The sequence below is a fragment of the Eptatretus burgeri genome, chromosome 11, assembly GCF_056783735.1.
Source record: "Eptatretus burgeri isolate ZD-2024b chromosome 11, Ebu_testis_v1, whole genome shotgun sequence".
In the NCBI taxonomy this organism is placed as follows: Eukaryota; Metazoa; Chordata; class Myxini; order Myxiniformes; family Myxinidae; genus Eptatretus; species Eptatretus burgeri.
This window is the reverse complement of record NC_140971.1, coordinates 65,627,581-65,651,748: the sequence shown is the minus strand read 5'-3', so window position 1 is coordinate 65,651,748 and position 24,168 is coordinate 65,627,581. Positions and strand designations below refer to the sequence as shown.

Sequence of the window (24,168 nt, the reverse complement as noted above, 5' to 3'; positions counted from 1 at the left end):
CATGAGTGGGTATGGAATGAATGTGGAACGCATGGTGCGAATGACTGGTTAGGGAGGAGTAGTGATTCCGACCCAAGAGACCCCAGGGTCAGTTTAATGTTAGCTAGTGCATTATTCAAATTTACTAAAAGGAGGCCGTTTTGTTGTTGGTGTCGAGAGAAGGCAAAAAACCCCGTTTGGAGGGGTGCAAGAGTTCATGGACGGGCTGGGAGCGTGGCTGTGGAAAGGTGAGTTTTGTTTAGTGGGCACCCCGGGCACCGGATTAGTCGGCCAGAGTAGGCCAACGGCCCAAGAGGGGCCGGGATAGTGTAGTGGGCACGGGCGACCCGTCGGAAACAGGACCCGTTGCGCCAGAATGCCACGGGGGCAGTGTAGTGGGCACGGCGACCCTCTGAAAGGGACACGGGGCATCAACACGCCACGTGGGCATCAGAGCAGGGCAATGCCAGAGAGGGCAACCCCCCACATTCATGGGGAGCAGCGAGGCTCTGAGGCAGCCTGCAGGCCTGGGGGTGCCATGGTTAGAGTTTGGCAGAGGGGGAGTTCCTGCCAGTTGAGCCACGCTGCTCAGCCAGGAAATTGTGCAAGGGCACGAATGAAAATTTGAGGGCAAGACCCAAATTTATAATGGACACCAACACAGGCGACGGGAATCATGGTTTTTAGAACCGATAGTTTAAAAGTGTGAGGCATTTTTGGAAAGCCCAGGGTCGTTTCAGGTTAATGAATGTTGGGGTAGTTAGGAGATGTACCCCTTCGCACCATCCATCCCTTCGCTCGTTGTAGGCTGCTGGACCCACCTTCGTAGATCGCGGAACTCTGAGGAGGCCATTCTGAGGCTTTGTGGGGCCTCGAGACAGGACGCTAGTCTCTCCCTATTCCCCTCCAGAGAGGGAACGCAGGGGTTGGGAGTAGGCTAGGTGGACATGATAGGTTAGCCAGACAAAGACGATAAAGGGGGTTAGGGAGACAATTATAAAAGGGAAATAAAAATAATAAAATAAAGAGGGGCTAAATTTTGTTGTGTTTTGTGGCAAATTAAGGGAGTGGGTATGGACAGAGACAGGAAAAGGCGATAGAGTGGGGGGAGACAGTAGGCTCGATCCGAGCCCGCCTTCAGAGCGGCCGGCACCACCGCACTCTCTCCAGACCTGATGGAACCACACCAGAGGCCGGCCAGCTTCACCTGCCGGCCTGTTGTGCTGTAGTCGCCTGTTCTGCATGGGCTTGCCTTGCCATGCCTCGTTTGCCTGCCTCTGCCATGACCCCATGCCTGCTAGCCCTTGTTTGCGTTTGCCCCTGTGTCCATCCATCACCATGTGCGCCAGAATCATCCAGTTTTGCAAGGACTGCCCTGCAGGCAGCCACACACGGGGACTGCATTGGGCAGTGCGTGCACCGTATTTTGCATCCATCCAGTCCATTTTTGTTTTTGCCACCATCTCCATCCATTCCCCTGCACCAAAGACTTTGCAATGACTTTTACCTTTCCCTTTTACAGATCACAGGTCCTGGGCCATGGTTAGTGTAATGTAATGGATAAGTTAAATGAAAATTGTTCATAAGTTGAACCCCACCTGCATGTTTGTTTTAGCGCCAGCAATTTTAGTTAAGGTGTCCGAATGAGTCTGTGAGAGTTTGTTTCGTTAGTTACGCAGCGCATTAGGTTATTTATTTTTGGGACTCGTATAAAGAAATGTCGCACTCAGGGATCCAAAGGTAAAATGTACTAGGGGAAAACTTACACATGCTGGTCACACGAAAATTTGACGACTCAGGACGAGTCTGTAAAAAGGGGAGGGGGTAGTGTTACGAATTTGGGAATTTGATTGCACACAACATTCAGGTTCCTTTTGTCAGTTATGTCGATAAGTGCTTGTTCCCTAGATAGCTCACCTTTCATTGTTTAATTGGCAGAAATCAATTAAGTGCGCTGTGATTTAATTTAATAGTTGGTGAGCAATCACAACACAAAAGAAGACGCCCTCCCCCTCTTCTGCGAAGAGGAAGAAGAGCCCTCCCGTCCTGAATCACGAGACGTAAACAACTCCCTCCCACCCGTGGTTGAGCGGAGGATGGAGCACGAGGGCATGAGTTATGCCGGGAGTGGGGGAGGGGCCGATAAGAATAAGGAAGAGATCCTCAGTTGGTTCGGGTGGTTGTTCAGTAAAGCTTCGGCTTCTGCTTGGCTCGGGTTAGGGTTGAGGATTTTAGTAAGCTTTTTGCTTCGGCTTGGCTTTTTGCAGGCCTTTGGGTTCTGCTTGGCGAGGGTTGAGACTTTTGGTTCAGTGAGCTTCGGTTCTGCTTGGCGAGGTGGAGGCTTTTTGGAGAGCTTTTTGCTTCGGCTTGGCTTTTCAGCAGACCTTTGGGTTCTGCTTGGCTCGGTTCGCTTTTTGGGCTCTGGCTTGGTTTGTCGAAGAGAGTCGGCTTTGTTCACCGGAAGAGAGTGGAGCTGGTTGCTCGGCTCGGAGTTCTTGGTTCGTGTTGTGAGAGGCTTTGTTCATTGGAAGAGAGTTGAGCTGGTTGCTCGGCTCGGAGTTCTTGGTTCGTGTTGTGAGAGGCTTTGTTCATCGGAAGAGAGTTGATCTGGTTGCTCAGCTGGCTCTTCTTGGTTCGTGGAGCTCTTTGTTCTCCGCTTGGTTCCCGGCTTGGTGCGACTCATCGGCCTCATCTTGGAGATGGTTCTTCGAGATAGCGACGCATCGACGGGAAGGATCGGCACCTCGTCTCACCAGCACGTGTTCGGAAGCGCAAGAGGATTCGCTGGAGATCGGGAAGGATCGCGGCTCACGGCGATTGGATCCAGCTCGCTCTCGCTGGAGCCCGGGTCCAAACAGCTTGAAGACCACACAAGGTGGAGAGGTTCAAGATAGGTTCTGGGTTTCAGCTCATCTGTCGTCCGAGCTGGAGTCCGTTATTAAAGGCATCAGCCACCATTTCGTGTGTGTGTGTGTGTGTGTGTGTGTGTGTGTGTGTGTGTGTGTGTGTGTGTGTGTGTGTGTGTGTGTCCGTGGGCCCATCTAATAAGTAGGAAACTGTTAAGTGCTTGTATTGTATTTGCTTCACAATTGAATAGAACTCGGCTGTAGGATTTTTTTGCTCATGTCTTCTTCCCCATCCCCCCATTCATTGCATTGCCTGTGTTCAAATAAATGTCCCCATTGTTAAATGTCACCCGCTCATTGCGTCCCTTCCTCTCATTGACTGCCATGGAGCGTTCGGAATGTTAGCTGGTTTTTAACACCGATAAGATAATCGGGTCCGAGGGGACTTGGCGATATATAACCGCTCGGCAATCGCATACGAAACGAGCTGCATAAAGCGGCTCGTTTTCATGCAGGTCCCGTTGAGGTCGAGATCCCCGGCATTTCTGTCTGTGCGAATAATTAGGTATATCGATAATTCGGCGATTGACCCTGTAGCGCGTGGACAGAAGAGTTGGCTGATCTTTGGTGTTATAAAAACACCCGAAGCTTGGTTTCGGCGTTGATCCGGAAGCTACGACTGGATTGCTCGTTCGGTGGGCGAGTGCGGCCGCAATTGGGCTGAGGCAGTCGTCCGCACGCCGAACGGGCGAGAAACTACAATATAAATATATATATATATATATATATATATATATATATATATATATATATATATATATATATATATATATATATATATATATATATTATACATACCATATGTGTTTATGTATATGTATATATACATATGTATATGTATGTTCGTCCTTTGGCTGCTCCCGTTAGGGGTCGCCACAGCGGATCATCCGTTATGATCCGCATACTGATTTGGCACAAGTTTTACGCCGGATGCCCTTCCTGACGCAACCCTGGTCGCCTCTTACGACACAGGGATATGGATTGGGTTTCGCCATGACTCCAGGCTGCCCTACACCCTCTCATAGCATGGCCCAATGCAGAGCTCCCGTCCTCAAGCGATCCTCCAACCGAAGCCTCCGAGTAGCCGGATTACAGGCGCACGTCACTACGTCCGGTTAATACATATGTATATGTATATGTATATGTATATGTATATGTATATGTATATGTATATGTATATGTATATGTATATGTATATGTATATGTATATGTATATGTATATATATATATATATATATATATATATATAGACGTTTGGTACTACAGAACTTTAATATGGATACAAATAAACACGACATAGTGAACGAAGGTTTTCGTACTTCAATGTTCAGGGTAAAAATCGCAGCAAGTGAAGAAGGAAGTGAAGACGCGTACTTTATACGCAGGTGTCAATAAGGTTGACGCTGATTGGTTCGACCGTAATGATGTCACGGTTAATCCGAACGCCCATTGGTCAGCTCATCATCTTCACCTCGAGCTCCCATTGGTTGGAGCAGACTCGCCGATGATTCACGTTTCCAACCACATCCTGGAGAGTAGGGGGAGGGCGGCCTCCCCTCAGGTCCATTCACCATTTGTTACCGTACTTCCCTTGATCTTTCCATGCTGAAAGAGACACAGAGATCGTACAAATTCCTTTTGACGACATAGTATTGGATCGGTGGTAAGGATGAACGTTGCTTCCAACATTCCTAAATGAAACGTATATGTATATTGTATATGTATATGTTATATGTATATATATATGACAAATGTTACATAAAGTAATGGTGGTTTTTGGAGGAAACGCACCGACAACAAGCCAAGAAGTGTAAATATATGGAGTAAGCTTGGAAGAGTAAATTATGTCCTGAATACATAAAATATGAGGGTGCTTCACACTTTCACATGGATTTTTGTTTGTAAGATATACGCAAAATCAAACTAAACTTCGACCGACAGCGTGGCCCAAAATTCCGGAGCCACAGGGTTAATTTAGTATTTAGTAAAAACAAATGTTTAAAGACGAAAGGATGTTTTCTGAGAGTCAAGATAATTTATTAATTAACGAGCAAATACAATCCTTCACTTCGCTGGTGGGAATATTGAGAGGGAGGGGGAGAGGAGGGAGGGGGAGAGGAGGGAGGGGAAGAGGAGGGAGGTGGGGGAGAGAGGAGGGAGGTGGGGGAGAGAGGAGGGAGGTGTGGGAGAGAGGACAGAGCGGAGGGAGAGAGCAGGGGTGGGGTAGTGAGGAAGGGAGAGCGAAGAGGAGTGGGGCAGCTGAAGGAGGGTGTGTGGAAGGGGGAGCTATGAAGGGAAGAGCGACGGGGAGGGGGGAGAGGAGGGAGGTGTGGGAGAGAGGAAGAGGGGAGTGAGAGAGCAGGGGTTGGGTACTGGCTGTAGTGAGGAAGGAGGGGTGGGGGAGCTGAAGGAGAGGTGGGGGAGCTGAAGGAGGGTGTGAGGAAGGGGGGCTAAGAAGGGAAGAGCGATGAGGGCAGGGGAGGGGGAGGAGAGATACCTCTCCAAACGTTACTATCCACTATGGGAATGGGGATGTGAGCGAGGAAGAGGGAAGTGGGGAGGCATTTGGGATGAGATAAGTGTGAGGGAAGGGGGGTTCTGGATTTACATTTGGTGGGGAACTTGAAATGGGAAAGGGGGGCGGAGTTCTCGACATGCGTTTGTTCGTGAGACTTGTGGATAAGAGGGGAGGAGGGAATAGTACGGGGTTGAACAAAATGGGTATGATATTACAGCATGTTGAGACGGGTGGAGAGGGGATGGGGTTCGGGAGGAGTTAAGTGTGAGGGGAGGTGGAGGGAAGACAGTGTAATTGGAAGGCAGCATGAGGGGAAGGGAAGGCAGTGGAGAGTATGGCAAGGGAAGGGCAATAAAACGTTCCCAAGCAGCTACCTTTGTTTTTTAACCACCGACTTCCTCATAAAACCGGGCAGGAGCATTTCAAGCCCACACTATCTTCCTGCCAAAGGCCTGCTTGCACGCATGCATGCTCGCACATGCAACAATGTTTTCACCCCTCTTGTTGGCTCGCTCCGAATCAGATTTGTACATGCTACACTCTGGGGAATCCGTTTTAAATTCAAAACAAAACTGTCAGTCCTTAACAGTGACTTTAACAGAGGGAAGGGGTGGGCAGTGGTTGGGAGAGAGAGAGATGAGAGGAGGAGAGAGAAAGAGAGAGGGAGAGAGAGGGAGATGAGAGGAGGAGAGAGAAAGAGAGAGGGAGAGAGAAAGAAAGGGGAGAGAGAGGGGAAGGGTGGAAGAGTGGGGAGGGTGGAGAGGAGAGAGTGGGATTCTGACAGATGTGACGCCCAGTTTAACGTCCATCCGAGAGACAGCATACACATTTATGAATCACCCTGCCTTTGAAACACCTGGATGGCAGTTCATAGCTGGGTTGAGATTCAATGCTACACTCTGGGGAATCCGTTTTAAATTCAAAACAAAACTGTCAGTCCTTAACAGTGACTTTAACAGAGGGAAGGGGTGGGCAGTGGTTGGGAGAGAGAGAGAGATGAGAGGAGGAGAGAGAAAGAGAGAGGGAGATGAGAGGAGGAGAGAGAAAGAGAGGGGGAGAGAGAAAGAAAGGGGAGAGAGAGGGGAAGGGTGGAAGAGTGGGGAGAAGAGAGTGGGATTCTGACAGATGTGACGCCCAGTTTAACGTCCATCCGAGAGACAGCATACACATTTATGAATCACCCTGCCTTTGAAACACCTGGATGGCAGTTCATAGCTGGGTTGAGATTCAAACCCAAGCTATACAGCTCAGAGCGAGCGAGCGTACCACTCACCTATCCTGCCATGGTGTGGGGATTCATTGCTTTGGATTTTGTATCTTTTGAAAACATTTTTCAATTCCCTCTTGAACTCATAATTATCTCATTTATATTGCTTTTCTAACTGGAGGTGTCCCAATGGAGAACCGAGCTGCAATACCGCTATGGAAGCTTGTAGAGACCGAAGGTTGAAGAGCACTCACCAAGTGGGTAAAGCACTCAAGCAAGCACTCCAACAGCAGGCATGCACATCACTCCCCCTCAGCCGCCCCCCCCCACCCGTCAAGGAGAGTCTATTTACCTCCTCATGCTTGCCATGCAGTGACCTTTGCCGTCTTCCGGTCGGCTCACTTAGAATTGGATTCCGATATGCTACACTCTGGGGAAGCCGTTTTAAATTCAAAACCATACCATCAATCCTTAACAGTCCCCTCTTCCCACCCCACCGCCCTCCCCCTGACCCTCACGCGCATTCCTCCAACCTCCTCACAGTCCATGCTAACCATGCATGTGCATCGGCAATATACCCATCCTTTCGCTTGCAAGCATGCACAGATTCTCACTGGCACGCTGAACTTTTCCCAGACCCACACCTGTACTGCATGGCAGGGCCCATGTGACTTTGGCACCCCAATATGATCCCTGTGTGCCAGAGCACATGTTTTATGAGATGGTCGCATAACCTCCGCCACGGCATCACACACCACAGGGCCACGCAGCATGGGCCCGGGTGCGAGTTCAGTCTGAAAATCCTGTGCACCTCACACGTGTAACCAAGCATGCAAGCACACAAACCCATGGAGAGTCCCTTTACAAACTCAAATCTACCCATTTGTACCATGTCCGTGTGTGCTATCTATATACCTCTACCTTGTAGCACCCGCCGACTGTACTTCCCAATAGAGACACAAACTGCATGCGGAATACTGCTATCGACTGTCAGGTGCTCTCCAAGTGGCTTTAGCACTCATGGAATGGTTGATTAGGAATGCTGGTTGACAAGTGATGGAAAGCCAATTGATAATGGGACATACCCGCAAAAACCAAAACTTCGCCGATTTCTTAACATTTTCAGATTTCAATCCAGATTTCAACACTTATTTAGTCCACTTTACACGATCCTCCAAAATCAAATTACATTTCGATTATATTCTTAAATTAGTCCATGAGAGTAGTTTGTGGAAAATCACATCATAAAATGAAATCACTCCAAGCTCCTAATTTGAAAACTATAGCACTTACAAAAGCGATGTATGCAGTGATTCGTAGAAATGCAGATGAGGCATTCAATGATATGAGTGAGGAAAGTGAAAATTATTAGAGTGCTTTATTGTTAAGAAACCATTGTGGCCTATTCATGTCAAGGTATTGGTGAGCAGGTCAACAACAATGGCAAATTAAGACCCCAGCGAGGGAGAGTGAGGTGACAGAGGATGAGCCTCGATAAAGGATAATTAAGTAAGGCCATTAATTATCTTCAAAAGGGGTGTTTAAATTAACCAAAACACCCAATTTTCATTCATGCGTAACTTTGAGGTTCCCTTCATATGCATGCAAAGTTTTAAGCCGCTAGGTTTCATCGCTTTGGAGTTTTCGAGGAGACACACACACTGACTGACTCACACTGAATGACACACTGACACACACTGACATTTATTTTTATAGATTGATTACCATGTGAGATTACTACTGATAGAGTAAATTACAGTAAATGTTTGAATTGTTGGCCAGTAACTTGCAGGCACTTTGATTCTGCATAACTCATCAGAGCACTCATCAAAACGAGTCCCACTCTCTCATCTTTTGTTAATTTTGCTGTCATCACTTATCTGGAAAGAAAGAAGGGGTAATTAATTTTATGAAACATATATATATATATATACCTGTATGAAAAAATAATATTGTTACAGCCACCAGTTGTTCAGGTTGCCCAGTCAGAATCTGGCGGGTCGTTTCAAAGCGACCACAGCAATCAGGTGATTCCGCGGTCCCAGGCCAGATCACAGCTTTTCCACTCCCAATACTATGCCTGTGGGACTAAGGGATACGCTGATAGGCATCACACGACTGGCTCTAATCTTAGCCAAGAGAGCCAGAGTTACGTGACATGATCTTTGAAGCGGTGCTTCAAGTCCCCCAACCAATAGTCCCCTTCATGGGTCTCTATTACCACCAAATGAAGCAGCCAGAACAGTCAGAATTCATCCTCAAGACCAAATATATTTACCTCTACCACCGAAGGTAGACAGAGGTTATGTTTTCACCCCTGTCTCTTTGTTTGTCTGTGAGCAGGTTATCTCAATAAGTTGTGAACGTATTTGGACGAAATTTTGTGGACAGGTTGGGTGTGTGACAAGGACGAATTGTTCAGATTTTGGTGAAGATCCGATAATTTTTTTAAAGTGATTCTTCACCATTGAGAGATCGGGCCAAAAATGATATATAACACGATATCTCAAAACGTTGTAAATGAGTTATGACATAACGAGGTGGATGGGTTTGTTAAGTGACGAGAACACGCCGATTAGATTTTGGTTCAGGTCTGGATCCAGATCCGGCCTATCAATTGGATACAAAATGTAAACTGTTCAGCCTGGCGGAGATATGCCCTCTACTGAGTGCCATTCTAGTTATTGCAAGAAATGGCATGGGGAAGGGAACCAAAAGGGAAAATGCACAAAGAATAAATGATGCAAACAACAAGAGGAAGAAACCCTTACCCACTAATAACATACATGCCCACAAACCAATGAACCTATGGGATTCCTTAACTATCTTAAGCCTTCGGGCCCATAGACATTCCGCGATAGAGGAAACAAAGCAGTTTGGACAAGCCAAAGATTGTCAGACAAACTTGTTCAGTTCAGGGTTCCCCATTCTGCAAACATTGAGTTGCTGGGGTGGTAGAAGGGAAGACGTAAACCCTGCAGAGTGGGTGTGACATCGACGGGATGGGTTTGGCTTCACCTAGGCAGGGCATGACTTTTGCTTTGGCAGTTTGCAACAAACGTGGCCTACGTCATGGACACACAATTATCCGCCCTGATCTTTCTGGCCCCTGCCTTTTATAAGGTCATCTGCCAATATTACGGATGATGGTTCATGCCCCTCCCCTCTTACTCAACATTGGCTCCTATCTCAGCCAGTGTGTAGGGCGAACCCCTTCCTGACATTTCACCTTATCTCCAAGACATCACGGCCTCAAAGTGACAATGATACGGTTTTGCCGCCTAAACCTATGTTTGCGGCCATGCGAGCACTAAACAAGGACAAATGTGTCCAAGAGCAGCGTCCTAAAGGTTTTGTCAGTTAAAAAAAACAAAGAACAACAAAACAACAACAACTTCCGATATTTTGTCACGTGCCTTGATTAAGCCAATAGCGAGACCCGTCATAATGTATTTACGTATTTACGATATATAGTGCATTTACGAAATTACAATACGATAAATGGAATAATCTTTAAATAGTAACGTGAACTTTTCGAAACTTTAAAGCAAATGTCCGAATATATTGTTGTGGTTACCAGATTCGCAAACCACCATTCAGGTCCCTTAGGTGAGGTATCTCGGTAAGTGCATGTGTAGTTAGGCCCAAACCCGTTGTCTAGTGGGAATACATGTCATTTATACGTGCTGCGACTCTTCAGGATAGCCGTTTTTCTTTTACTATCTTTATTTTGGACCAACCGCCATGATCACAACCACAACATCAACCACCGACCACAACCACCGCTTCACCACAACCGCCACGACCTTTACCGTCACAACTCGCCACCATCGCATCACCGTCATCTCGCGCCACTCATGGGCACCGATGCTGGACTCGTGTAGGGCGCACGTTGAACAGCGTGTACAAAATCACGGATTTTCTGCTTCAAAAACGGATCCAAAACGACACACGCCCACTTTTTGCCGTCCAATCGGTGAGCGAGGGGCGAATTGGCCTGCCCCCAGGGCGATCGATATATGCAAATTTGTGGATCAAAAGCCTTCACGCCCACTTTTTGTCGGGCCAATGGGGAGCGAGTTGAAAGGTCAAAGGGAGGGGGTCAAAGGCGAAGTTACGGGGGATAAAAGGACGGTGTTCGTCAGTAAAAGAGGAGTAAGAAGTCGGAACGAGGGAAGAAGGAGTCGTAAAGGTCGGAACGAGGCGAAGGAGAGTCGGAAACGGAGGGGACGAGCTGTGGAGAGGCGGCGAGTCAGACGAAGGGTGCTCGCGTCGTGCAAGGAGCTGCGCGCCCGAGGGAGGCCGGCAGCGCGACCTGGCCGAGGTGGAGACGCTCGTCGCGCATATAAAAGATCCTCCATACCCCGAGCATCAGCAACCCCCTCCTGTTTTCCCCGCGCTGAGATAGTGCGACCATGGGGCCCCGTTCCCACCCCCTGCCAGGCGCTGTCCACGAGGCCCGCGGGTTGCGGGGCCATCGTCGCTCCGCGTCTCATCACCAGACGGGTAGGCCCGACCAGGTCTCGGCCCCAGGCCTACCTCATTCTTGGGGTATTTCTTTTCCTTGGTTTTGGGTATGTGTTGTCGGCGCTGTCTGTGAAGTAGAATTGTATAAGTGTTGCCGTGTGCTCGGTAGTCGGTATTAGCTCTGCACTGTGTTTTCACTTTTATGTTTGCTTTTTGTGTAAATGGAATTGTGTTTTCTTTTTTGTGTGCATTTGGTGGAATTGTATTTGTGTGCTTCCCGTGTGCCGAGAATAAATGTGCTTTATTGTTGAACTGTCTCCCGCTTCGCTTCGTCTTTTTCCCCCATTGAATCCCCATCTTGCTTCACGTAAAGGGTTGGTAGTGGGCTGAGTACGCCCGATAATTAATCGAACCGTCGAGGTCGACGATAACACCGCTCGGTTATTCTGATAGTACGGAACGGGTCGCTATGGGCCTCGTGTCCGAAGTCGACCTGCGGCGAGGTGCGATCGCCCGGTCTACCCTCCGCGTGGGTACTTAGATAGTTCGTATTTGGCGAGCAACCCTATCCCACGCGGGGGCTGATTGGGTCGATCGCGGTGGGGCCGAACGGCTTACCCGTGGCTGGTTCCCGGCGTGAGTGCGAGAGGGGCAGGCCTGGATTGCCCGTCCCGTGGGCGACGCGCCGCGATTCGTTACGTGGCCGTCGCACGCCGGCGGGCGCGAAGACCGCAACACTGGTGTCAGGTCGTGCGATACAAATTCATCGCCTCGCGGCACTGGTATCGGAGAACAGGAAAACGGGCTCTCCTGTCTCCGGCCAAATTTACGGGAATCGGTCCAGGGGTGAGAGAGCGACCCCGATTCCCTCCAAATTACGAGCGAGCGAAATTAACCCTTCACGAGAAGCAAGATGGCGTCTCAAGGCGAGCGGGAGCCGGGGGTATTAGAAATGTATATGTGTAATAATGTAGAGTCCATGGTCCAGGATGGAATCCCCGAGCAGGAAATGTTGATTGTGCAGGAACACGGACTCGCCCAACTGAACCCAGGACCCGAGGTGGGTGCGGCGGCGGCCGCGGTGTATGACACCTCCCCCCCCCCTCTCCACCAAGACCCTTCCCCAACCTTTGCCGAAACGGCTCAGCTGAGTGCATCCAACATGGCCCAGCTATACAGCTATGCTGGCGGCAATGAACAAACAAATGAATGAAGTGAAAACGACGATGGATACAAATACAAATGAAATGAAAACGAAATGAAAGGCATGAGCAAACAAATGAACGAAAAGATGGATACAAATACAAATGAAGAGAAAACGACGATGGATGCGAATACACAGCAAATGAGGGAAGAAATGAAAAAAGCTGCGGGGTGAGACGCAGAACATGGGCCGAAGCCTGCAGGCGGGCATGAAGGCCGTGACCGGGGAGATAAAAATGGCGACTCCACGTGTGGGAGCAAACGAGCTGGATGGGGTGCAACGGCTGACAGGCCTGCGGTGGGAGGCGGGTGAAAAAAATAATTCGTGGAACGTGTTGGGCGAGGGTCGTGACGATGACCGAAAGGGAAAATTAAATGGGGGGACCAAAACGTGTGAGACGAGACACGAGGTGACGACAACAGAAATAATAGTTGAGACAAGGGAGGTAAAGGGTGAAGAGTTGGCAGTGACGGTAGCCGGGAAGGGAACCATAGAGGAGAGACTACACGAGGAAGACGGGGTAAGTGACGCGCACGCACACACGGAGGTAGGGGAGGACAATGGGGTTGAGCTCGCGGAGCGTGTTGGGGCCCGGTGCGAGCACCTGGATGGCCTCCTCCAGGAACGAGGGGAGGGAGTATGCCCTTGAGGCGAGTCACGACCAGGTGAGTTCGGTCGTGCTTTGCGAGGTTGAGGGGACGAGTGCTGTGGACGGGTGCACGGAGAGCTTGGGGGGTATAGAGGCCCCGGAGACCCTTGTGGGGACACAAATCCCCAGTGTGGTTGTCCCTGTGTGTGTGGTGCAAGGTGTGAGTGCGGCACCGTGTGTGGAAGCGACCGTGTGTGAGTGGTGTGGTGGCGATGGTGCCAGAGTGCGTGCTTCCCAGCACGCCGGGTGTGGATGGGGCACCGTAGGTGAGTGAGGCCGTGTGTGTGAGTGAAACGGCCAGTATGAGTGAGGCACCACGTGTGAGTGGTGTGGTGGCGATGGTGCCAGAGTGCGTGCTTCCCAGCACGCCGTGTGTGGATGAGGCACGGAGTGTGAGTGAGGCACCGCGGGTTAGTGCCCCCGCGTGTGTGGTGGGAGGCACCGTGTGTGGAAGAGACCGCGTGTGTGAGTGTCGCCGTGTGTATGAGTGAGGTACCGCGGGTGAGTGCCCCCGCGTGTGTGGGATGAGGCACGGTGTGAGAGTAGTGAGGCACGCGTGAGTGAACGGCCGTGTGCAAGGTCGCTGTGTGCAAGGGAGACCGTGTGTGTGAGAGAGCGGTATGTGAGGGAGATGTCGGTGCTGGCATGCGGGAGCACGCAGCCGCATCTCCCGGTGTGAATGTGATGGTGTGGACTGTGTAAGTGCCGTAACACGCAGGTGTGCGTGCTGAATGGCGACGACGACGGCGACAGAGGAGAGAAAGCCGAGTAGCGGCTGTAGTTAGTTTCGAGGACCGTGCCGGGTTCACTCCAGCAGTGAGCACGCGGTTCGTGCTGTGCAACGCACGAGACCACCACGTGCTCGCTTGCGAGAGTGAAGTCCCGGTCCGGAAACGCACGCGGTGGATTTGCCGATCCCGCGGACGGACAAAGTTAGGCAGGTAAATGGATTTGGACCGGACGGGGTTCTCCACGCGATCGTGTGTGTTAAGCTCCAACGGGCAAAGCACATGTGTTCGCGTGGGGAACCCTCGAGACGTGTGGCTTGTGCTTTTTTTTTTTTTTATGCAACGGTGACGCCATGGCTGCACGTGTGGTTGGAATCCGGCAGGAGGGGCATCTCTGCCGGATGGTAGCGTCCAAGGAGGGACGAGAGAACAACGTGCAGCTGCATGACGTCACGGGCAGGTGCAAAGTGCGCGAGCTCTGAGTTGCCGCGCAGGTGCTGCGCATGGAAAAAAAAAAAAGAAAAAGCAAGCCTCACTTTCGGGTGTACAGGATTCCTGGGCAAGGGGTGAAAGACCCCCCTTGACCTGGGCACAGGATGGAAACTAGTTAGGGGGAAGGGTTAGCTTAGCTAGACCGACTCCATGGGGCAGGGGTAAGTCCTCATGGAGTCCGTGGAATGGATTAGTTAGAGGGATTGTAGCCAGATTTAGGATGGGAAAATGGGAAATGATTTTTGATGATTTGGAACAGAGACAGACTTTGAGTGTGTAGAGTTGACGTAGTTTAGCTACGTAGTGTTAAAAGGAACGTGCTGTAGTTTAAGGGACGACGTGGGAGCACGAGTTAGTTAGGGGAAGTAGTTAGAAGGATGGCAGAGTTCAGTGGTGTGTGTGTTGAAGAGTTGGTGAGTTGTGAGGTGAGTACTTGTTGAGTGAGTGAGGCCAGCGGGTCTGTGTGTGTGGAGTGAATGGGGAATGCATGGTGCGATGAGTGATTGGGGGGAGGAGTGACTCCCGCCCAAGGGACCCCGGGGTCAGAGTAAAGTGAGTTAGGGGGTTAGTCAAATTGAAAAATGGAGGTCGTTTTGTTGTTGGTGGGAAAGTAGGCTCGAGACCCATTTGAAGGGGTGCAGGAGCCCTGTTGACGGGCTTGGAGCGTGGCTGCGAAAGGTGAGTATCGCTGAGTGGGTACCTCGGGCACCAGGCTAGTCGGCCGCGTAGGCCAAGGGCCCATGGGGGGCCGGGATAGAGTAGTGGGCACGGGTGCGCCTGCTTGGTGCGGGGGCCCGGGCGCCATTAGCCGCGTGGGCAGTGCAGTGGGCACGGGTGACCCTCGGAAAGGGGCCCGGGAGGCCGGCCTGCCACGTGTGCGTTTCAGGGGAGGTGCCATGGGGGGCACTCCCCGGTGTTAGGGAGCTGGTAGGCTCGGAGGCAGTGTAGTGCCCGGGGGTGCCATAGCGGGAGAATCGGCAGAGGGTCGTGCCTGCCAAAGGGAGCCACGTGTCCCAGCCAGGAGACCGTGTGAGGGCACGGAGAGAAAATTGGGGGCGAGGCCCGAAATTGTAAGGACACCAACACAGGCGACGGGAATCTGGGTTGTTAGAACCAATAGTTTAAGCGAGAGGCGCTTGTTGAAAGCCCCGGGGTAGTTTAACAGTTAAATGGTTAGGATAGATTAGGAGATGTACCCCTCCGCACCATCCATCCCTCGCTGTCGTTAGGCCGCTGACCCACTTTGGTTATAGATCGCCGAACTCTGGGGAGGCCATTCTGAGGCTTGAGTTGGGCCTCGACACAGGACGTTAGCTCTCCCTTGTTCCCCTCCGGGGAAGTAGGCTAGGTGACAGAATAGGTTAGCCGAACAAGGACGATAAAGGGGGTTAGGGGACGATTTATAGTGGGGGAGTAAACATAAAAACAACAGAAAAAAATTAAGTTGGGGCTAAATTGGGGTTTGACAAATTAAGGGAGTGGGTATGTACAGTGACAGGCAAAGGCGATAGGTTGGGAGGGAGACAGGTATGTAGGTCCGAGCCCGCCTTCCAAGTGGCCAGCACCACCGCACTCCCTCCACCAACCTCCACTGAACGGCAAAGGCTGGCCAACTTCATCGGCTGGCCGTGTTTTGCTTCAGGGCGGAGGCCGGCCAAGTTCATCGGCAGCTGTGCTGCAAGGCCTGTGCCGGCCAGTTCATCTGCTGGCTGTTTTTCTGCGAGGCCTGTGCCGGCCAGTTCATCTGCGGGCTGTGTTTGCCTGCAGCGGCCTTCTTCTGCGGGCTGTGTTTGCCTGCTCACCTTTGCCATGCCATGCCCACTGCCCCTGTTCACCAGCCCCGCTCACCCTTGCTTTGCCCCCCCCCGCTGTTCATTTCCATGTGCGCCAGGATCAAGGCAACAGTTTGCAAGCTGCGAGAACTGCCCTGTTGGCAGCTACAACACGGGCCTGCAGTGGCGGCCCGTGCACCGTGTTTGCGTCCATCCATTCATCCATCCATTCGTTGTGCTCATTGCGTGTGCCACTTGAGCTGGCACGGAGACTGCGTTAGTGCAGCCCATGCACCGTTGTGGTTCACTGCATTCAGTTCAAACTGTTCATGCATCCATTCGTTTTGCTCATGGCGTGTGCCACTTGAGCTGGCATGGAGACTGCGTTGTGCAGCCCAAGCACCGTTGTGGTTCACTGAGTTCAGTTCAAAAGGGAAGGCCTTGACTGCGTGTGAGCAGCCAGCCACGTTCCCCTGTCACCTGCATTGTTTGAGTCAGAGACTGCATGTGGGCAGCCTGGCTCCCTGCTAACTGCTTTCTTTTGCAGAGTTCAATGATCCTGGGCCATGGTTTAGTGTAAAATTTGTAAGTTAAGGTTAAGATGTACTGTAAATATGAGTGCGCCCCCGGCATGTATGTCTTAGCGCCGGCAATTTTATTTAAGTCGTCCGTGTGAGTGAGTTTGTTTAGATAGTTACGCAGCCCTCAGGTTATTTATTTTGGGGACACGAATACCATGAATGTCGCACTCAGGGATCCGTAGGTAAAATGTACTAGGGGAAAACTACACATGATGGCACACGAAAATTTGACGACTCGGGACGAGTCTGTAAAAAGGGAAGGGGTAGTGTTGTGGTTACCAGATTCGCAAACCACCATTCAGGTCCCTTAGGTGAGGTATCTCGGTAAGTGCATGTGTAGTTAGGCCCAAACCCGTTGTCTAGTGGGAATACATGTCATTTATACGTGCTGCGACTCTTCAGGATAGCCGTTTTTCTTTTACTATCTTTATTTTGGACCAACCGCCATGATCACAACCACAACATCAACCACCGACCACAACCACCGCTTCACCACAACCGCCACGACCTTTACCGTCACAACTCGCCACCATCGCATCACCGTCATCTCGCGCCACTCATGGGCACCGATGCTGGACTCGTGTAGGGGCACGTTGAACAGCGTGTACAAAATCACGGATTTTCTGCTTCAAAACGGATCCAAAACGACACACGCCTCACTTTTTGCCGTCCAACCGGTGAGCGAGGGGCGACTGGCTCCGCCCCAGGGCGATCGATATATGCAAATTTGTGGATCAAAAGCCTTCACGCCCACTTTTTGTCGGGCCAATGGGGAGCGAGTTGAAAGGTCAAAGGGAGGGGGTCAAAGGCGAAGTTACGGGGGATAAAAGGACGTGTTCGTCAGTAAAAGAGGAGTAAGAAGGCGGAACGAGGAAGAAGGGAGTGGTAAAGGTCGGAACGAGGGGAAGGAGAGTCGGAACGGAGGGGACTGGCTGTGGAGAGGCGGCGAGTCAGACGAAGGGTGCTCGCGTCGTGCAAGGAGCTGCGCGCCCGAGGGAGGCCGGGCAGCGCGACCTGGCCGAGGTGGAGACGCTCGTCGCGCATATAAAAAGATCCTCCATACCCCGAGCATCAGCAACCCCCTCCTGTTTTCCCCCGCGCTGAGATAGTGCGACCAGTGGGGCCCCGTTCCCACCCCCTGCCAGGCGCTGTCCACGAGGCCCGCGGGTTGACGGGCCATCGCCGCTCCGCGTCTCATCACCAGACGGGTAGGCCCGACCAGGTCTCGGCCCCAGGCCTACCTCATTCTTGAGGGTATTTCTTTTCCTTGGTTTTGGGTATGTGTTGTCGGCGCCCTCTGTGAAGTAGAATTGTATAAGTGTTGCCGTGTGCTCGGTAGTCGGAATTAGCTCTGCACTGTGTTTTCACTTTTATGTTTGCTTTTATGTAAATGGAATTGTGTTTTCTTTTTTGTGTGCATTTGGTGGAATTGTATTTGTGTGCTTCCCGTGTGCCGAGAATAAATGTGCTTTATTGTTGAACTGTTCTCCCGCTCGCTCGTCTTTTCCCCCATTGAATCCCCATCTTGCTTCACGTAAAGGGTTGGTAGTGGGCTGAGTACGCCCGATAATTAATCGAACCGTCGAGGTCGACGATAACACCGCTCGGTTATTCTGATAGCACGGAACGGGTCGCTATCGTGGCCCGTGTCCGAAGTCGACCTGCGGCGAGGTGCGATCGCCCGGTCTACCCTCCGCGTGGGTACTTAGGTAGTTCGAATTTGGCGAGCAACCCTATCCCACGCGGGGGCTGATTGGCTCGATCGCGGTGAGACCGAAAGGTCCACCCGTGACTGGTTCCCGGCGTTAGTCCGAGAGGGTCACGACTGGATTGTCCGTCCGGTGGGCGACGCGCCGCGATTCGAGTTACGTGGCCGTCGCACGCCGGCGGGCGCGAAGACCGCAACAATATTTAAAAGTTCATGATAGACGCTCTCAAAATGCACCGTCAATGCGAGGATGTGTACATGTGCTTAGTATTTAAGGAGATCCGGATATTGTATATACAAGAGCCGAGTCCGAGAGGTTAAGGTTTTGTCTTCACAAGAAGAAGAACAATGCCGAGGTCTCTATGAGCAGCGTTCACTACGCGAGACGCTGCTAAAAAGAAAGTACATAGATGAGATAAAACAGAAGGCAGACGGTAAGAATGAGCTCAAGAGGAATGGAAATTTTAGATACACAGATGAGGAATGGGTTGAACATATATATATATATATGTAGTTCGTCTTTCGGCTGCTCCCGTAAGGGGTCGCCACAGCGGATCATCCGTTATGATCCGCATACTGACTTGGCACAGGTTTTACGCCGGATGCCCTTCCTGACGCAACCCTGGTCGCCTCTTACGACACAGGGATAAGGATTGGGTTTCACCATGATTCTGGGCTGCCCTACACCCTCTCATCGCGCGGCCCAGTGCAGGGCTCCCGTCCTCAAGCGATCCTCCAACCCAAGCCTCCAAGTAGCCGGATTACAGGCGCACGCCACTACGCCCGGATATATATATATATATATATATATATATATATATATATATATATATATATATATATATATATATATATATATATATATATATATATATATATATATATATATATATATATATATATATATATATATATATATATATATATATATATATATATATATATATATATATATATATATATATATATATATATATATATATATATATATATATATATATATATATATATATATATATATATATATATATATATATATATATATATATATATATATATATATATATATATATATATTGTGGTTGACCAAATTCGCAAACCACCATTCAGGTCCCTTAGGTGAGATATCTCGGTAAGTATATGTGTAGTTAGGCCCAAACCCGTGGTCTAGTGGGAATACATGTCATTTATGCGTGCTGCGACTCTTCAGGATAGCCGTTTTTCTTTTACTATCTTTATTTTGGACCAACCGCCATTATTACCACCACCAACCACGTCTCAACAGTCATCACAACATCAACCACCCACCACAACGCCGCTTCACCACAACAGCCACGACCTTTACCGTCACACCTCGCAACCATCGCATCGCCACCGTTCTTGCGCCGCTTGTGGGTACCGGTATTGGACTCGTGCAGGGCGCGCGCCGAACAGCGTGTACAAAACCACGGACTTTCCGCTCCAAAAACGGATCAAAAACGACTCACGCCCACTTTTGTTCCGTCCAATCGGTGAGCAAGGGGCAATTTGGCCCCGCCTCCAGGGCGTTGGAGGGCGGTCGCCATATGCAAATTCATGGATCAAAATGCATTCACGCCCACTTTTTCTCGGGCCAATGGGGAGCGAGGTGAAAGGTCGACGGCAGGGGGTCAAAGGCGAAGCCACGGGGCTTATATAAGCGGCTGCGTTCGTCAGAAAAGTGTCGCCCGGTGGTCGTGTGCGTTGGAGTTGAGTGCAGTTGGGAAGTTCGCAGGAGGAAGAGTTCGGAGTTGGAGTCGGAGCAAAGAGGACGGAGCTGTGGAGAGGCGGCGGCGGCGAAGGCAGACGAGGGGGTGCTCGCGTCGGTGCCGGGAGCTGCACACCAGGGAGGCCGACGGCGCGACCTGGTCGAGGTGGAGACGCTCGTCGCGGGACCCGAGACAGAGTAAAAATCCTCCTTTCCCCGAGCATCAGCAACCCCCTCCTGTTTCCCCCCGCGCTGAGATAGTGCGACCAAGGGGGCCCCCTTCCCACCCCCTACCAGACACTATCCGCGAGGCCCGCGGAGTTGAGGCACCACCGCCGCTCCGCGTCTCATCACCAGACGGGTAGGCCCGACACGGTCTCGGCCCCAGGCCCGCCTACCCCCTCATCCTGGAGGGTGGTTCTCTTTTCTTTTGCTTTGGGAATGTGTGTTGTCGGCGCCGTCTGTGAAGTAAAATTGTATAAGTGTTGCCGTGTGCTCGCGTAGTCGGTATTATATCTGCATTGTCGCATTTGCTTTTTGTCTTCTTTTCTATGTGCTTTTGGTGGAATTGTATATGTGTGCTTTCCGTTCATCGCGAATAAATGTGCTTTATGTTGAACTGTTTCCCGCTTCGCTTCGTCATTTCTTTCATTGAATCCTCATCTTGCTTCACGTAAAGGGTTGGTCCTGGGCTAAGACGCCCGATAAGTAATCGAACCGTCGAGGTCGACGAATAACACCGCTCGGTTATCCCGATAGTACGGAACGGGTCGCTTAAGTGGCCCGTGTCCGAAGTCGACCTGCGGCGAGGTGCAATCGCCCGGTCTACCCTCCGTGTGGGTACTTAGGTAGGTCGAATTTGGCGAGCAACCCTATCCCACGCGGGGGCCGATTGGCTCGATCGCGGTGAGACCGAAAGGTCCACCCGTGACTGGTTCCCGGCGTTAGTCCGAGAGGGTCACGACTGGATTGTCCGTCCGGTGGGCGACGTGCCGCGATTCGAGTTACGTGGCCGTCAGCACGCCGGCGGGCGCGAATCCGTAACAATATATATATATATATATATATATATATATATATATATATATATATATATATATATATATATATATATATATATATATATACATACACACACACACACACACACACACACACACACACACACACACACACACACACACACACACACACACACACACACACACACACACACACACACACACACACACACACACACACACACACACACAGTAACATAAGCGACATATATCTAATTTCACACTTAATTACGTTACGCTCATTCAAAAACGCTCAATAAGGAAATAAACCTATTATAATAAGTATTTAGTAACCCCGAGGAGTTATTCCCACAACAATATATGAGGTAAAAACAGTTACTGTAGTTCAACCGCCCAATTCCAACGTGGTTTCAGACTTTTGGCCCACCCTGCATATTACAGAAAACTTCTCGAGGTAATCTCCAATTTTTGACAGACACTCATCCCATTGTGGCAGTGATTATTTTGGACATGCACATAGCCAGTGTAGGACATAATTCTTAATTGTATTGTCAAAGATTTTAACCTCTCCCTCCCCACCCAGTTGCTCTTTAATGCGGATGTCCTTTACAGGAAACCATCATCACCAAACCGCACAGCCAATCAATCATCCGTAACTTCCAATGGGCTTGATGTTTTTATTGACCAGAAATTTCATGAGGATATTGGTTCACAACGCTATAAAGACAAATTACCTCTCAGAGAAAAAGCGAATGAAAGAATAGAGTTGGGCAAGCAGCATAGACTTGTTAAAAAACAGTCATGCATAAGAGGCTATCACTGTGGGCAGAGAGTAAAGATGGGGCAGAGCTTGAGAAATGGTGAAAGGATGCCATTCCAGAAACATCCTTCCTCCAAGCAAGAAGGCACGATCTGTCATAATGAGAGAATACGATGATTTCAAGAGCTTTTGATCCCATAGCATCAAGAAGCAACGAGTTGGGATGATTTATGCTGATGATGGGTTGTTCGTAATTGAGGATTACCAATTTACATATCTCATGGAGAGCGTTGACCTTAATAAAGCAATTTAGCGAAGGTTATGTCAACTGCTAGACTAAGCACACACTTAGCTTGAGCTGAACCTCACAATGACTCAAATGTGGAATGGCATCCCCTCAGGCCTTCTTGCAACATCTTTTTTTTGTATCACAAGCAGGGTTCACAGAAGAGTGAGGAGGCAGTAGACACAAAGAAAATGTACTGACAATGGAGCAGCAGAAGGATTCAACAAGAGAATGAGGAGAAAGAGAGAGAGGAGGGGAGAAACCCAACAAGTAAGAGGGTGGGTTAACTTTGCTAAATATGGGTAAAAAAGATCAAGGGTATAGATGTGCGATGACAGGAAATTGTGGTGCATCATGAAGTTGAAGCATTGTCGGCTGAGTAGTTCTGAGTTGTTAAAGAATGACTTGGAATGATAGAGGATTCCCATTGTGTGGCTGGCTTTACAGGCCAGATATGTGATATTCTATGTAAAGCAGAGGTCATAACAGTTGATGAGGCCTCGAAGTTCTTGTTCTTTCATATGCAGGACAAGGCTGCGAGTCGCATCATTGGCTGAGGGTACAGCTGTGTCGCTGATGCAACACCCTCTGTATGTTTAGAGCAGAAATTTGTAATTTGGCTATTGTGCTGCCAATACGGGACTTTCAAAATGAAGTAATCTGCTCCAGTATGCTTGGTGCACATGCACAGAAGCTACAGGAAATGGTCATATTCGGGGAAACATAAAGTATATCATGTGTACGAGATAAGGATTGTTACCTAAAATGGCTCACAAGGCCTCTAAAGGGAGTCAAAAAATACTTGGAATCGTACCTGCAAGAAAAGGGTGTGCCTCTGCACAACGAAAGAGTTGGAGAACCTTTTGAACTTGCCCCAAAAAGCTTGATAACTTATAGCTCCACATACTGCAAACTGCCGAGGATGTGGACTGGTGCAAAACCTGTTGATGACACATTTTGACTGACCTCCCCAATCATCCCTGTCAGTGAGAGGTCATACCTGGGACTTGTCAATGCACAGGGTAAGTTTAAAATGTTGTGATATTTACTATTGATCATGTTTGGGAGGAGGGCTGTCAGAGGTGGAGCTGGATGGGCTGTGAGTGTTGTTATAAATAACCATTTTGTGTTTGGTTCCACGGAAACAAGTTAAATTAAACGAGATTTTTACATCTATTGGTGAAAGGAGAAGTGTGTGTGTGTGTGTGTGTGTGTGTGTGTGTGTGTGTGTGTGTGTGTGTGTGTGTGTGTGTGTGTGTGTGTGTGTGTTATATCCACTGCCGCTGCTAGCTTGTATAAACAGGAAATGATAGGAACTCGACACCTCTCATCCACAGATATTTCTTGTGTTTCCTCTATTTTTGTGAGCTCAATTTGCATTTAAGAACAGAACAAATATGGTTAACCATTATGAAGTCGCATCTCTTCCATCTAAATGCTGAAAATTATGTTTCAAAAAAACACACTTTAAATTACAGATTTCATGCGAGCATCAGCCGGTTAAAGGTAGCAGATGGGAAGAACTGAATCAGTGTAAATGCATACACAGCGTATTATATGTGCAAAAGGCCTCATTTAGTATTCATGTCATTTCAAAAGTCCCATATAGCTCACATATTCTTCACAAAGGACACTGTGGGATCTTTAACATCTACCAACTAATGCTGGCAGATGTGACACCTCTTTAAAGTCCCTCATGGAGGGACGACACACTTATTGATGAAAATAACCCTGCCTTTCAGTTCACAACTGCATCAGGATTTGAACCCAGACTAGACAGTTTGAAGGCAAGTGTGCAAACCTCCAAGCCATCCTATCAGCCCTTTCTTCACTGAATACTTAAAAATACATCGTTTAAACTCAACAACTATCTATTCCTTTTGATTTAGAGGGATGCCTGGGGGATATCCTGCCTACATTCAACGATATTTTTTGGCATTGTTTGGCTAAGCTCTTTTCGTCATTATTTTTCCTTGGGGGCACCATACCTTTGGGGATTTCCATAAAACTTTATAAACTTCGCCATTGTTTCTTTCCACTGTGTTGGCGCACTATATCGTCAGAATACTCGTTAAAAAACGAGATCAGTAGAGTCCATAAGAGTGAAAGACAGGTGGAACTTGTTGAAGTTGAAAGATCAGGACGGATAAAAGAAGTTATAAT

At 49.5% G+C, this 24,168-nt stretch overlaps 1 long non-coding RNA gene across 3 annotated transcripts in view; it reads left to right on the top strand.

Annotated features, from left to right (window-relative positions):
- The first annotated feature begins 4,353 nt into the window (after positions 1-4,353).
- Positions 4,354-24,168, top strand: part of LOC147017256 (uncharacterized) — a 62,558-nt gene continuing 42,743 nt past the window's right edge. The window contains exons 1-2 of one of the 3 annotated variants that reach the window (XR_015049420.1): positions 4,354-4,548; positions 22,155-22,275. This is a non-coding gene — a long non-coding RNA (uncharacterized LOC147017256). The remainder of the gene's footprint in view (positions 4,549-22,154; positions 22,276-24,168) is intronic. The other 2 variants (XR_015049419.1, XR_015049418.1) reach the window with 2 other exon arrangements.